This window comes from Cygnus olor, chromosome 1 (assembly GCF_009769625.2).
Source record: "Cygnus olor isolate bCygOlo1 chromosome 1, bCygOlo1.pri.v2, whole genome shotgun sequence".
Taxonomy (NCBI): domain Eukaryota; kingdom Metazoa; phylum Chordata; class Aves; order Anseriformes; family Anatidae; genus Cygnus; species Cygnus olor.
The window spans coordinates 27,065,467-27,079,978 of record NC_049169.1 but is presented as its reverse complement, the minus strand read 5'-3'; the positions used below and the strand labels follow the sequence as shown (position 1 = coordinate 27,079,978).

Genomic DNA, 14,512 nt, shown 5'->3' with positions numbered 1-14,512 from the left:
AAACCAGAGTCTTTTATTAGCAGTGGAGAATTTCGGAAGCTGCACCCAGGCTGTCTTTTGACCATCTCTTAGGTTAAACCTGAACTGTTCTCAGTTCAGTCCCTTGATTTTATTGCCTCGTGTGTTTGCTGCATCCTCCTCACTTTTTTTTCCCCCTCACCACCTAAGGGAGAGGAAAGAAGCATAGAATGAGTCATTACTAAGCTGTAGTACCTTTGCTGTCTTCATTGGTGTCTTACAAACCTTAAATTTTCCACTCATGCTATCTGACACTGGAGCACTATGTGATACAGGATATGTTATTTTTATTTGGCATTCTTCTGTAGTACTTTTAATTACAATTTCAATTCTGTAGTATAGTTAGTGCACACTGTCTTCAATGGTAAAATGTTGTGTGTTGATATCTATGACAATACCTAAATGAACAGTATTCTCACTTGATTTGTAATTGTTTTTACTAAAGATAGTGGAAGTGGGAAGAGAACGATCAGACTCAGTACCATATGATCAAGACACATTTTAGTGTTCAGTCAAGACACAATCCACAAAAGGCCCTAGGCTCAATACCAGTAAGTAATTTGCTTTTGTTTTGAGAACCTGAATCAACATAACTCTACAGACACCTGAGTTTCCTTGGGACATAACTGTCAGTAAAACTCAGCCTACAGGCATTCAGGTCACATCCACTCACTGCTGAGACCTACGAATGTGAAGTTCCTCTGGCTGCCACCTTCTCCTGCAGGAACTGGAGGTGACAGGCATTCTCGGGGGTTGCCAACAAGAGCTGGGAAATGAGCTACAAAATGCTTTACACCAGAGCATCAGCTCAGAGAAATCTTAAGGGACAACAGGACCTGTCATTGTATAACTTTTTGGCAATTACCAGAATACAGGCGTTCATCTGTGACTATTACTCATCAAAACATGCAGCCTGCCCATCTCCAGCAAACAGAGCTCCAGATGTAGCTTGCCAGGTGTACATGATGCCAGAAATCCTACTGGCAGAAAAAAAAAAAAAAAAGTGAAAAAAAAGTGATGCAGAAATAGCTGGTGTTAAGCAAATGAAAAAGTACATCAAAAGGAACAGACGTGGTCTAAAGAGAGAATGAAGGGATGAGGGAATTTCAGGGGGTTTGTCTTTTATACTGGGGGAATAAGGTGAAACTTATTCAGCAGACACACTTCCATCTGGTAGCGATGGATGGAGACTCAGAAGGAAAAAAAGAAGGGGGTGGGGTAGTATGACAGTCACTAACAGAGACAACAGTAACCAGGGCACTAAAGTATTATTGGGACGTGCAAATTTCTACTTAACCATGATTCACCTTGAAGGGAAATGACCCTAGGTATGGTCACATAGAGCTAGGTTTAAATGTACTGACAAGTCAGCCCAAAACTTACCTTGGACATGGTATGTATGACCAGACTCACACGTGAGCCTGGCTGGGTGAACCTCTGAGCCTGAAAACTGCCTCCCATTCTGGAGGAGCACACTGGGAAGCAGGCTGGGGAACCACCTAGTGCTGCCAGCAGCCAGCAGGCTCAGGAGATGCTAGAAAAACTCTGCTCGCAGTCCCAACACCCAACTCCAGTGTGCTGGTGGGCAACACTTAGCCTGTGCTCCCCGCAATCAGCAGCATATGTCGTCTTGCCAAATCACTTACTTTATATATATAATCTGTCTCATTGACAGAAATCCTCCGGTGTAGTCTACATTTGTTATAGGACTATAAATATCCCAATAATTGGAACTGACAACTGAACACAGCATGAGAGTCCCTTTAGGTTTAGACAAGCACCCTCAAGGTTTGTTCATACTTTGTCATCTCGTGACGCTTCATCTTCTGGCTTGTGCAGTGTTTTATCTCTTTATTTCATTATGTGTAGGCTCCAATTCAGCTGTTATGGGCTTCTGTCAATTCAGCTGTCTTCTTTCAACAAGAGTAGATGTTGTTACTCCCCTGCTAGACAATGATCCAACTACATTTGGAAACAACTACAATTCTGCCTGTTTCATCTGTGCTGAGTTTCTGAAACGGTCCAAGGAATTCTGTGAAACAAAGATGTCTAGAGACAAAAAGCTGGAGCTGCTTTTGTTAGATTTTAGCAATACTGGGTCTTCTGGTCTGAATTTGAGTGTCTTTGGAGCATCATTTTTGTAGTTAAAAAAAATTATTTTGTGTATTTCTAACTAGTGTTCTTTGAGGAAAGCCATCTAAAATACAGATTTATTCCTCTAGGTTGCAGAACTGCCTGACCAAATGCTAGTATTTAGCACAGAGAGGTTACAGCCAGCACTGCCCAGCTCCTCAGCAAAAGACTTTCTGTTGTAGGCTTCTTCAAAAAACTTGGACTTCACCATTCATCAGTTTACTTCTTGGCTGAGGCACTAAAACTTTTATCATTGAAACCACACTGTGACTACTGTTGGTAGGTAGCTATCCAAAATAAGGAAAAAAATAATCTTAATTTTCTGTGACCTGTTGATTCATGGATTAATGAGGACTGAAACTCAAAGCAGACCTGTTGCTGATGGCAACAAGAACAGGGCTCAAGCACAGAGGTATTCCTCTTCATATTACCAAGCCTCCAGTTTGAACCCCCACCCTGAGTCCTGAGGAAGTTGAAGGTCAACTCTCTTGATAAGCAATATTTCTGATTTTCAAGATTCACCCTACAAAAAGGCAATAGAAAGTAAATTAAACAACACTGAGTTAATAATATATTTGCATTAGCAATGGTTGAAGACATTGTATTTCTTTGCACTAAACCTTTTACTCAGCTTCACAGCTACAACCATACTTGCCTCAGCTATTGCCCTGTTGAGGTCACTACTGTCGTTTCAGCTGTTCAGGCTGTTTCACCATCAGCAGTTACATTGCCTCAATGTCCAGAAATTCCTTCATTTGTGCAGACATGTCGCTAGCTCATGAGGAGGTTCAGCTGTACCACGCTTGTTTCAGTAGACTTGAGAGGAGGTCACACAGAGCCCTGCTGCTCTGTTCAGGAGCTTCAGCTCGAGGTATTTCTCTCCCTCTGAAGCCACTTCCATGCTATCTCATCACCATGGCTGCAGAAGAAGGTCTACAACTTGAGAAACCTTAAAGAAAGTCTTGCTTTGTTTCCATTCTGATCTCTATATTCAGAGTGAGTTCCCAACAAGTCATGTAGATGATTCTGGAAACAAATCTTGCCCAGAAAAATCACTCTGTAGCTGCCCTGATCAACAGCATTTAATAAACTTCTCCTAGCTGAAGCTCACATTTATTTTTGTATCTGTTTACAAACACCACCTAGAAGCAAAAAGCCTTAATTCCACAGACAGAAAACCACAACAAAAGCAGCTCAGAATTAATAGATAACCATATCATTGCTTTCTGTTGAGTCCTCGTACTATGTTTCTGAATGCCCCTCAGACAATGATGTTGGTGCTGGATCTAGTTCCGTCTGTATACGATGTTACTTGTGGTGGCCCTATAAAAACAGAGCGTGTCAAATGCAGATTTTGAATTGCTCCCAACAGCTCAGCTGTCCTGCTGGGTTACCAAACACAACTATGGATGGAAGCATGTCAAGAAATAACACTTTTATCTTAAGAAATAATAGTTTATCTGTCAAACAGGAGCATGAGGATAGCTGCAGTCCAGATCAGCAGCCATGTTGATCCCTTTTCATGGTACATATGATCACATTTCACTACATATAAACACCAAATGATATTCTGAGGTGGAACATAACTCTCTTAGGAGCTTTGTAAAAGAATCAGTGACTTAATTCTGCAGAAGGAATGCAACAGGTGCAAATAATTGGCATAAGGCATGTCTGAATATTTCTGAAGACAGTTCAATAGTCTTGAAAAGGGGCATGAAATGGAATAGTTCTCAGAAAACAAGTTCTCTGTTTCCAGAATAAATATTGGTACACACAACACAAGTAAAAACACTTTCATAATGCCCTGCAGAAATGTCTATTCTATGTCTCTTTAAAGGACTGATTCTCAAACTAAAGAAATAAGCTAAAGGATTTTTAGTTTATACCTCTTCCAACACTGACATTATTTTTCTGGTAATTTCTGTGCTACACAGACCTAGGGCTGAAGCTGGAACTGTTTCTGGCTTAAAAACCCTTCCGTAGCCAGAAGGTAGTGAAGTGATCATGGTGAATCCGATGTGAATCTAAACTCTAAACACTGCTGCTCTCCAGTGTGTGGCATTCATCAAGAAAATAAGCCCTATTTATCCAATTAAAGTTATAATGTTTTTGTATGTTTCTTTTACTAGAAACTTATTTGCCGTTAAACACAAAAACTGCACACACACACACACACAAAGAAAAAAAAAGTAATCTAAAAAGAAAAGTTTGAAAAACTTGTGTCAGATACTTCTGGTTCAAGCTCACTAATCCATGTAGTTGCCACAGCTATTGTTTAAAAATTGTGGTTTTGGTTCCTAACAGAATTATTGCAGCAAGCCACAAAGTCACATAGAGGTTGTACAGTGCAAGAATAAATCATCAGCTAACAAAATATCTCCCAAGCAAAATTGTAATCCAGCCTGAGCATAAGTCTGTCTTAATCAAGCATGTACACAGTCTCATTTAATTTGCAGGGAAAATTTATGCATTTGACACTATGTAAATGCCTTGCTGCAGATGGGCCTCATTTGTAGATACCTTTGGTCACAGAGCCTTTACCATTCTGTAATGAACTCTCAGTGGAGGCTGAAGGTGGAAACTGGGAACAAAGCTAATGTTTCCTCTTCACTGATGACTGCTGAAAGTTTTTTTCTCTACACAGCTCAGAAGAGCATTGAGACAAATAGAGAAGGCAGACCTGTTAAGGAAGTTGAAGCCCAGCCCTAAGTATGAGATCAGGCCCCTTGCTACTCCCACCAGGTCCATAAAGTCCATGAGGAGGGGACAAGAGCTCCCTGGGACAGATGACGGGAAGGGAGTCAGCGCCTCGCCAACAGCTGTGTAGCTGACAGATCTCAGTAATTTGCGTTTGCCACTGCTCTTCCATGGCCACATGTGTTGACCAGGCCTAAGCAGGGGTCAAACACCCTTACAGGAACCTAAATATGCCTTGGCTTACTGATTAACCTCCACAGTAAAATGTAGTATAATTTCGGATGTATTTTTTCTGGCTCCCATGACATCAGAACTCTTCTGGCTGTTGTATATAATTATAAAAATGTCCCTCTGACTTCTTGTTGCTGAAAATATACAGCCTGTTCTGTTGTTTTGTTTTGTTTTTAAAAAAAAAGTGTTCTCTCCATCTTGTTTTTCTATTTTTGGCAGGTTCTGCCATGGAAGCTGTGGCAATTACTACAGCTGAAGTTGGACTAAGACTTAAGGTGACACCCTCTAGAATGGAGCTCTGTAAAGGTACCTGGGCTTTAGCTTCCCTCCAGGGTTTAATACTAGCTCTTTCGTTTATATAGTACTCCTCATCAGAACAAGAAACACTGCTTGTTTGTAACTGGTGCTGTCTAAGATCTTACTAGCTTTAACCACAGAGTAAACTAACACTGCAGAAGGAGATGCAGAGTGGCAGAAAGGGAGTAGGCATCGAAGTACACCATGCAAGAGCCTGAGTAATGGGCAAAAAATGGGAGTATAACCCTATGACCATATTTAGTTTCCACATGTGAATCTTGGCTGGCTGAAAGCTGCCCCGAATGCCAGCAAAGCCTGAGAAGCTGGAAATCTTTCACTCTGTGCATACAAGCAGAGTCATGACTCACGCAGAAGAGAAATAGTTTTCTTTTGCAAGAGGAACATTTTTCGTTATTGACCAGGGAGACACCCAAAAATAGCTTTGCTTTCTGAGTGATTCTGTCAATTCACAGCAATGCTGTGGAGGTACGAAAACTGAAGAAGCTCCAGGAATTTGCTAATAAGAAGTAGAAATCTGTGTTTAAAGAGAGTGAGCCAAGTTCACTGTATATGTCAAATCCTTAAAGACAATGAATTAAAATTAAGGTAGCTTGGACTGTTCATTAAATTCCAAATGTCAGACAAAGAAATGAAATAAAAGCCCAAAGCATATTAATGGAAGATATTTAAAATGCTGTGCAATTTAATCTCCTTGAGTAGGGAGCTCATTGTATAATCTCATTTACATTGTGTTTTATTTCTGATGTAATGCATTTTCAGCATCAGAAGTGAAGAAGCATTAAACTTCTGTGAAAGATAGAGCACTCTTGATGTTTCTTGGAAAGGAAGAGCACTTCCGAGAATCACAGGTTATTTGAGCCTGTTTCCACCAAAACCATTGGAATTTTCCAAGTTATTTCAATGGAAACTGAAATAAGCCAAGGGAAATCCCACCCCATGGTGAGGGAGAACATCATTAAAAGGTATTAGTAATCAGAGAGAGAGGCAAACAGAACTTATTTCAATGCTTTTTAATATTTTTTTTTCCTCATGGTTTGCTCCAGTGACCCTCATCTTCTGATCTTAGAGTCCTTTTCCAACCTAAATGATTCTGTGATTCTAATGTTTATGAATGATACTGATCTAAACCAGCTGAAAATTAGGCTCTCGTCAACCAAAATGAGCTCACTAAGCTTAACACATCTCCCATCATGTTTACGCTGCTGTGATCTGGCTTTCTCCAAAGCACTAAATTTCACCCACAACAGCGAGAGCGCAACCAGCCCCGGGCAGCCCTGGAGGCCTCTTGCCCACGCTGCGGGCCCCGTTTGGTGAGGCACAGGGTGCAACAGGGGCAAATGTCTCAGCTAAAAGGAGCACTTTGGATGTATTTATCTTTGCTTAATCCACGAGGACACGCGTTGTGCGGTTAGAAAGCGCCGCTCCCGGGTTTTAGTCTAAATTAGGGAGAAAATCCACGGCCAAGCGACCAGCCAGGAGCAGGCCGCGCCCCCGGGGCAGGGAGCCTCGGTGTAACCGCAGGCAGCTCCGCAAGGCGAGGCTGCCCTCTCCTGGCTAACCGCGGCGGCCTGCTCGGGAGAAAACACTCAGGAGCTCAGGAAGGAATGAGTTGGCTCCAGCTTAATCCCATTTCTTTCATTTTTCTATTTTTTTTTTAATCGGAACGGCTCAATATACACCTAGCAACGGGGCTCCCTCTGGCTTACAGGGGGGTTTCTTAACCCCCCTGCACTCGCAATGATGCATCTGCCTACGTGGTGTCTGGAATAAAAAGTGCTTCCGTATGAATATGCTAAATCGAGAAATCAAAATAAACAGACTGTAACTCACGGGCTCCAGGAGAACAACCAACTTTGTAAAAGTGTATTAATGAAGTTGCTTGCACTTATATTTCATCTGGTAAAACAAATGTTTGTTGAGCACTCTACTGGTGGAAATATACCCTCCGCTTTCATCCTAATAGAACTGTTTCTAAAAGTCATCTATTACTGTAAGCGTGGAGGGAGAAGTAATCTAATAAAGCACTCCCCCGAGAACAGCAAATATGGATCCAGCAAATTTCTGCTTTGACTTAAATCAGCACAAGGCTTCTTGCACAGTCAAAAAGAAAAGGCAGCAAGCACAACATTAGACAAGCCGATCTCTCACCTGCTAATAGCAGAGGAATCAAGCCAGAGCAAGACTCTCTGAAATGAGGTGTTTTTTGTTTTGTTTTGTTTTGTTTTTACCCTGCCTATCTTCCCTAGAAATTTTGGCTGAGACTGAGCTGAGCCATGGTCTCCAGGAACACCAGGTAGTGCTGGAGTAATGCTAATGTACTAGGCAAACACAGTTTAGTCCTGTGTTGTGTTTACCAGCCCAACGCAAAGGAGACACCCCTGTGGGTCTTATGGCACAGATAAAAAAAATTCCCTGGGGAGATGATAGTTTGACCTGTAATCACTATTTATTTTTGCAAGAATAACTGATCCTCTGAGGGTGCCAGAGTGTTTTGAGAAGCCCACTGCTCAGCATCAGGAGGTGAAGGCACGATGCTGCTGGCGGGCAAGCTTTAGGCAGTTGTACGTTTGCTCAAGTTTTAGAGGATAACAGGCAGGATAACACCAGGCTTGAATTGTTGCTGGTTAACATCTGGCTGTTTCGTGCTGTTCCTAATATCACAAAGCAGCCCTAGGCCTCAGCTCGCCGGCTGGGTTAAATCAGGCAGGCAGATTCTGTTTTCAGAGCAGCACTTAGGCATCAAGAGCAGATTGGTGACTCTGGCACAACATCTATTAATAAATAAAAGCATCAGGCTTTGCATTTGAATAGGCCCTTTTCTTTGGCAGATCTCAAAGTAATTTCTAAAGAAGGGCAAATGTTATTATCTCCATTATGGTGATAGGTTATATGACAAGCTCACAGTCGGGGACTGGGCAACACTTGGCTCAACAACAAGCAGCAGCTGCTCTCCTTGGTTAAATGCCACACACCAACAGTCCCCAAAGTTGTGAGGTCCTGGCCAAGTGCACAAAACCCCTTAGCCAGATGGGCAAGAGCAAGAGCTGGAAAGCTGCTCCCATTACCCAATCAGTTCTAGAGGTAACTAAAGCTTCATGGAGGACTTGTCCTGAATCACGAACAGGCAATGGTATTTTTAACATGCCCTGCCTTTTATATAGTTTCTGTTGCTTACCCATGCTCAGCTTCAAAATAGTCCTCACTTTTCCTGAGGCAGGCATTCAAACTGACCTGCTCCTAGGATGAAATATTCTTTCATTTGAAAATGTCCTGTCAGGGAAAGTTCTGAACATGTTTCCATTTTGTGGGTTTGCTGCAGGCTTCCAGATATTTTTGCAGCTCTTGAAAACATGGCAACCTTGCAGAAAGACTACCCTGCAGGTAGTCTGCTTCATATGCAGGTAGTCATGCTTCATATGTAAACATTATATATAAACATCACGGCTGATGTTTTAGGTACTGGGTGATGTTATATTTTAAAGAAGAGACTTGTCACTGTCATTTCTGATTCTTACTCAAGATATCCAGCTGGCATCTCTCCCACACCCCTCAGAAAAATATAGATAAAATGTATTTCTAGCTATGTTGCTTAGTTCATTAAAATGCTTTGACACATACACATTAGCATGTAAGCCACAGCAATGAAAACTATGATTTGCAAGCTGCAGTGCCCAGTAATATGCACTTTTATGGGAGCTGTTCAGGGCATTTGTTAGCAGAGAGAAGAAAGCTGCTGCCCAACACAGCGGCAATTCAGAAGGTGCACACGCATGACACAAACACGTACACACAACAGGATCCTGCCGTTGGATACTGGCATTCATTACCATCCGCCAGCTGCTCTGAACCATATGGGAAGCAGGCGTTCCAGTTCTGCTCTAAGCCACACCAGCATCGCCGCAGACTCCCAGGCTGGCAGCCTCAACCCAAAAGGAAAGGGGCAAGGGGGCAAAGGAGCCAAATCCCACCCTGCTGATGATGTGATCCCTCCAGGAAAGGGCTGAGGCATGTGTGGTGCAGAAGAGAGAAACGTAGGGAGCCGCAAGCTGTCAGATGCTGCATTTTGAAAGCTGTTACTACATTCAGTCTGTACTCTGGGAACATCTGGATCCAGTGTTGACAACCTGGCAGCAGCTGAAAGCTGTCGAGTTAGCTCAGACGTGATAAATGGAAGGAAAAAAAAGTAACAAGTCATCACCAAAAGCAGTAGTTCCCAACCCATGAGGCAAGCCTTCTGAGTGAGGCATGACAATGTTAAAGATAAGATATAGAAGCGAAAGCGGAAGTATTGCTGAGACTGAAGAACAGAAGAGAGACAGCTGCTAAGTTTATTATGTTTCCTCATTCCCTTTTTTACTCCCAGGTTCAAACCTCAGAGAAAAAGAAGTTTGCTGCTTGGTGATAAGGAAATATAGCACTATAGATCTCAGAAGGCAAGGGCACTGAGGAGTCATGGGTCATGGGATGATGGAAGAGAGGAGGAAAAGAGAGGATAACAAAAAGCTGCGGCTGTGAGGCATGCCTAAGACAGATTGGGTATTACTGCCCTAAAAATAAATGTTTTAATCTGAAACATTTCCATATTTAGAATAGTAAAATCAGCCAAATCCAAAACATTCCTATTAAAACATGAAGCTGTATTCAGCTCCACCCAAGGTCCAGTGCAATTCTCGTAAAAATAAATGAATAAATAAATATTCTCGTTTTCTAAAAATAATTATTGGCAGGTATTTCACCCAGTTGTATAATTCTGGGACAAAATGATCTTCTGCACAAAGATAAACTGTAAGTTTATCACTTAGAAGAAGCTTAGAAGATAGTAAGAGCCAACTTCTATAATTTTTATGTATATCAGCAACTCATAAAAAAACTTCCTGTTCTATAAATAAATGTGCTTCCCCAGATCCATAAAGTTACTGATCGTCTCAAGTGTATCAAGGCCAAAAAAGGGAAAGCTCCTATCTCTTCTCTTCAAATTCCCTTCTCTTCAAATTTGAGCATCCTGCTAGACTTTCTAAACCCTTTTGCTGAGGATGAAACTACTGAGATTCAGTTCCACTGGATATCATCTGGTTGTTTTACTTAGTCCAAATCTGTGTCTGTTTTATGTCTTAATAGTTACAAAATTAGCAAAATACACCAGGTTTTGTCTCGGACTGCTGCCTTTCCTTTCACAAATACTGCAGGGAATCAGAAGGCAAATGGGAGAAATCATCAAAAATTGAACATTAATTGTTTATTTCCTGGGCCCTGTTGTTTTCACTCACCATCTTCTTACTCCTTAGGGACAGTTGCTTTAAATTCCACATCAGGTTTATCAGTGCTGCAGCACTGTCGTCCTGTTTGCCTACACAGCAGTTCCAGCACAATGCAAACACAAGCCACTGGCCTTGCCCCTGTACTAAAGATCAGACAATGTCATCATTTCCAAGATAATCATCATTCACCTGTAGGATCAGATGCAAGCCCATGAATTCAAGGGGATTGGATTTCATTGGTCTTGTGTCCACAGTTAGTCTGCTGAAGCTTCCCTCCAGGATCTATGCCATTAAATGCCTGTGCCATTTATAGTTCATATATCCTAGTCCACTCCCTTTAATGCCTTTCATCCAGTCTGGGCCATGTCTAGGCTTGAAAAACCTGCTTGCAAGGCAAACTGTGGTCATGAAACACACAAAGACTGCTAGGCTCAGTTCATCTCCTTTTGCCTTTCTTGAGTCCCAGGACTCGCTTCATCAGATAAAGAGGTGAGTAAAGCTCTCCTACAATAGCAAAGCAAAGAAAAGGCCAGCAAGCTTCAGGACCTACTACAAATACCTGTCGCTGGGCAGCAGTCCTCCCAGGTGCTTTAGGCATCTACAGTAGGATGGGATGTCTGTCTACTGTAGGGAGGGAGCCTCTAGACCTGTATTATTTTCCGCTGACTATAGCAAGAGCCAAGATAACCAACTTGGACTAACCTGACATTAAGACAGCCAAAACCAGGTGAGATGGATCCCACCCACCAGATCCAGAAATGTTCTTAAGTGCTACACATGACATTGCTCCCAATCTGAATAAATAGTTCAGTCAAGCAAAACATTTTTTTTTCTTTCATAATAGCAGAGCATCATCTTGAATTCATTTCAGAAAACAAAAAAATAAAATGTTCTCCACTGGGAAACAGTGCTGCCTTCCTTACATAATGTGTGATTCAAATGACAGGCTGCTGGGAAATACTGACATACGGATAGAGTCATGCTGCATGCAGAAGAGGAAAACACGTCAGCTTATCTTTGTGTAACCTGGACAGGAACATATGGCTCATATATGAAGAGATTAATATATTAACCTGTTTGCATGCATGCAGATGCACACCCTGTGCAAGAACAAATTATGTTACCCTCAATGTGCAAACACATACACACAAACAAACTTACATGCAGCCCAGAGAGGAATGGACAATTAATATAAATGAATGCGTACTCATACACACAGGATGCACATTGAAAAATAATAACCTATAAAGTCTAATAACTCTAAAAAAATGTATTCAGACTCAGAAAACAGCCACTAAAATAGCCTGGTGACCAACGTAGCGACAGTTTGGTTCCCAGCAGGTGGAATTAGAAGGCAGAAATCAACAAATGGCATAGTAAAACACACTTGCTGAAGGTATCACCTTGATACATATCAGACAAAATGAAACATGACAGCCATGCACTGACCGCAAACCTTGGGAAGCTTGTTCTGCCTCAGAAGCTGTAAGAGCAAAAAGGGCGCTGGAATCATGGCTTTCGCAGGGCAGAGGCACTGAGCAAAACTTCATTGGGCCACGGCCGGGTCATGGCGCTGATGACAAGTATGAAAATTATTTATTTACTCTGCTGGAACTGTCAGATACAGGGACTAGAGATGTCAAGTAGCAGGCAGAAGAATGAAACTGAAAGGTTGTTAGCTATGATGTTGGCCTCACAACTTCTGGGGCAGGTCCCAGCCCCTCAGCAGTGCAGAAGAATGCTCGTCCCAAGGGCTGCCATGAGGTCTCCAAGAGGAGTCAGGAACCTGCAGCCACCAAAGGTGCAGGAATATATCACCCCATTCTGAGATGAGTGGCCACTGCAAAACATATTAGTGCAAAATGAGGGTATTCAGAAGTTAGACATGGAGAAAGTGCTGGAGTTAATTTCACTGTATGGAAAACCACCTGAATCCCACCAAATAAACATGGATGGGATTTCTAGGCCCAGAACAAGCAATACTCAAGAGGATTTATCAAGGAGAATGTGACAAATGATTGTGGACTGAAAAACAATGGAGAAGTAATATTTTCTACATCAATAATAAAGACTTTTTTCTCTGCTTTTACCTGAGCAGATCAATGGAGGTTACAAATGTTCAGAATAAAGCAATATATCCTAACCTAAGTTCACTGTTCAAAATGGCAAGAGTTTAGGCAGAGAGCCAGGTTTAATAAAAATGAAACAGAAGCCATGGTTTGACTAAATCATTCTTCTGGATTTCTAGACAACATTATAAAGTGTTAGCAGCTACAGTACAGAGCACACAGAGAGCATGATTCATGTCTGTTTTACTCCAGTTGTACACTGGCTGAACATCCCCAAACTCAATAAATACTCCAGTGAATCAGACATGAAACCTGTCAAGAAAAAGAAAACAAAAAACACAACAATCTCTGTTACAAATTTGATTATTACTGTAGTACGTGGATCCTGAGAGTGCAATGAAGGATCTTTGTGTCAGGCAAATTGCTACCAACCTTGAGGTTTGATTGTGATTTTTGTTTTTCCTTGCTGCTCTTCCTAAAGCTCCCTGGTCCCTGAGTCATGTGAAGGTGGGGTTTTTTAAAGGGACTCTCTGCCCTTCGTTGGGCTGCTGATTAAATCTGAATAGTAAAGTTTTGAACTGCAAGAGACAAATAAAACAAAACCATGTTTTTGTCATCATTGTTTTCAAACTCTTCTGATTTTAAGCCAATGCGAGCCTGGAAAGCCTTGATTCATCATTTTGTAGAGCCTAGAGCACACACTGACCTGGCGTGTCTGTGGTCAAGATTTAATATTTCAGAGTTAGATATTGCCTGTTAGACTCTGAAACAGTTAAAATTAAAAGAGCATGACCTAAATAAAGGCAGTAGAGGCCAACATGGAAAATAACAAGACAAACCAGTAGCACAGATCTACCTTGATGATTTAAAACCTCACTTTGCCGGATTTATTGCAGAGGCCATTAACTGCTATGCCCAACTACAAAAACTAATGAGACCATTAAGGGGAAAACTAAGGAAAGACAGAGACAACTTGACTTCTTTTGTAACTTGCTGCTTGTAACTTGATTGTTAAACTGTTAGCATTGCCATTTGTGGTGGTTTCCCCCCATAGGCAGCTGAACTCCACATTTGCTCTCTCACTCCCCCTCCTCAAAGGAAGAGGGGGAGGAAATATGGTGGAAAAGGGTTGAGATAGGAACAGGGAGATTGCTCACCAGTTACCATCATGGCCAAAACACACTCAACATAGGGAGATTAATATAATTTCTTACCTATTACTAACATACTACAGCAGTGAGAAACTAAAGGCAAACTAAAAACACCTTCCCCCCACACACACAAGTGTTGCAGGGGAACAGGGAACGGGGGCTGCGGTCTGTCCCTGAGGTCCACCGCTCCTTCACAGTCCCTCTCTGCCCCTGCTCCACGTGGGGTCCCTCCCACGGGATGCCGTCCTTCCCCAACTGAGCCTGCGGGGGCTGCCCACAGGCAGCAGCTCTTCAAGAACTGCTCCCACATGGCTCCGTACCATGGGGTCCATCCCCCAGGAGCAAACTGCTCCAGCACGGGTCCCCCACGGGCGGCAGCTCCCACCAGACCCCCTGCTCCTGCGTGGGCTCCTCTCCACGGGCTGCAGCTCCGGCCCGGGCCCTGCTCCTGCGGGGGCTCTCCATGGGCCGCAGCCTCCTCCAGGCCACATCCACCTGCTCCACCAGGGGCTCCTCCACGGGCTGCAGCGTGGAGATCTGCTCCATGGGGGACCCATGGGCTGCAGGGGGACAGCCTGCTCCACCAGGGGCCTCTCCACAGGCTGCAGGGGAACTTGTGCTGCGTGCCTGGAGCACC

At 42.7% G+C, this 14,512-nt stretch overlaps 1 long non-coding RNA gene across 4 annotated transcripts in view; it reads left to right on the top strand.

Annotated features, from left to right (window-relative positions):
- Positions 1-5,250: 5,250 nt before the first annotated feature.
- The window catches only part of LOC121066608, a 41,569-nt gene continuing 32,307 nt past the window's right edge, over positions 5,251-14,512 (top strand). For 2 of the 4 annotated variants that reach the window (XR_005817867.1, XR_005817870.1), the window contains exon 1: positions 5,253-5,385. This is a non-coding gene — a long non-coding RNA (uncharacterized LOC121066608). Of the gene's footprint in view, positions 5,386-14,512 lie in introns of all 4 variants that reach the window. The other 2 variants (XR_005817862.1, XR_005817860.1) reach the window with 2 other exon arrangements.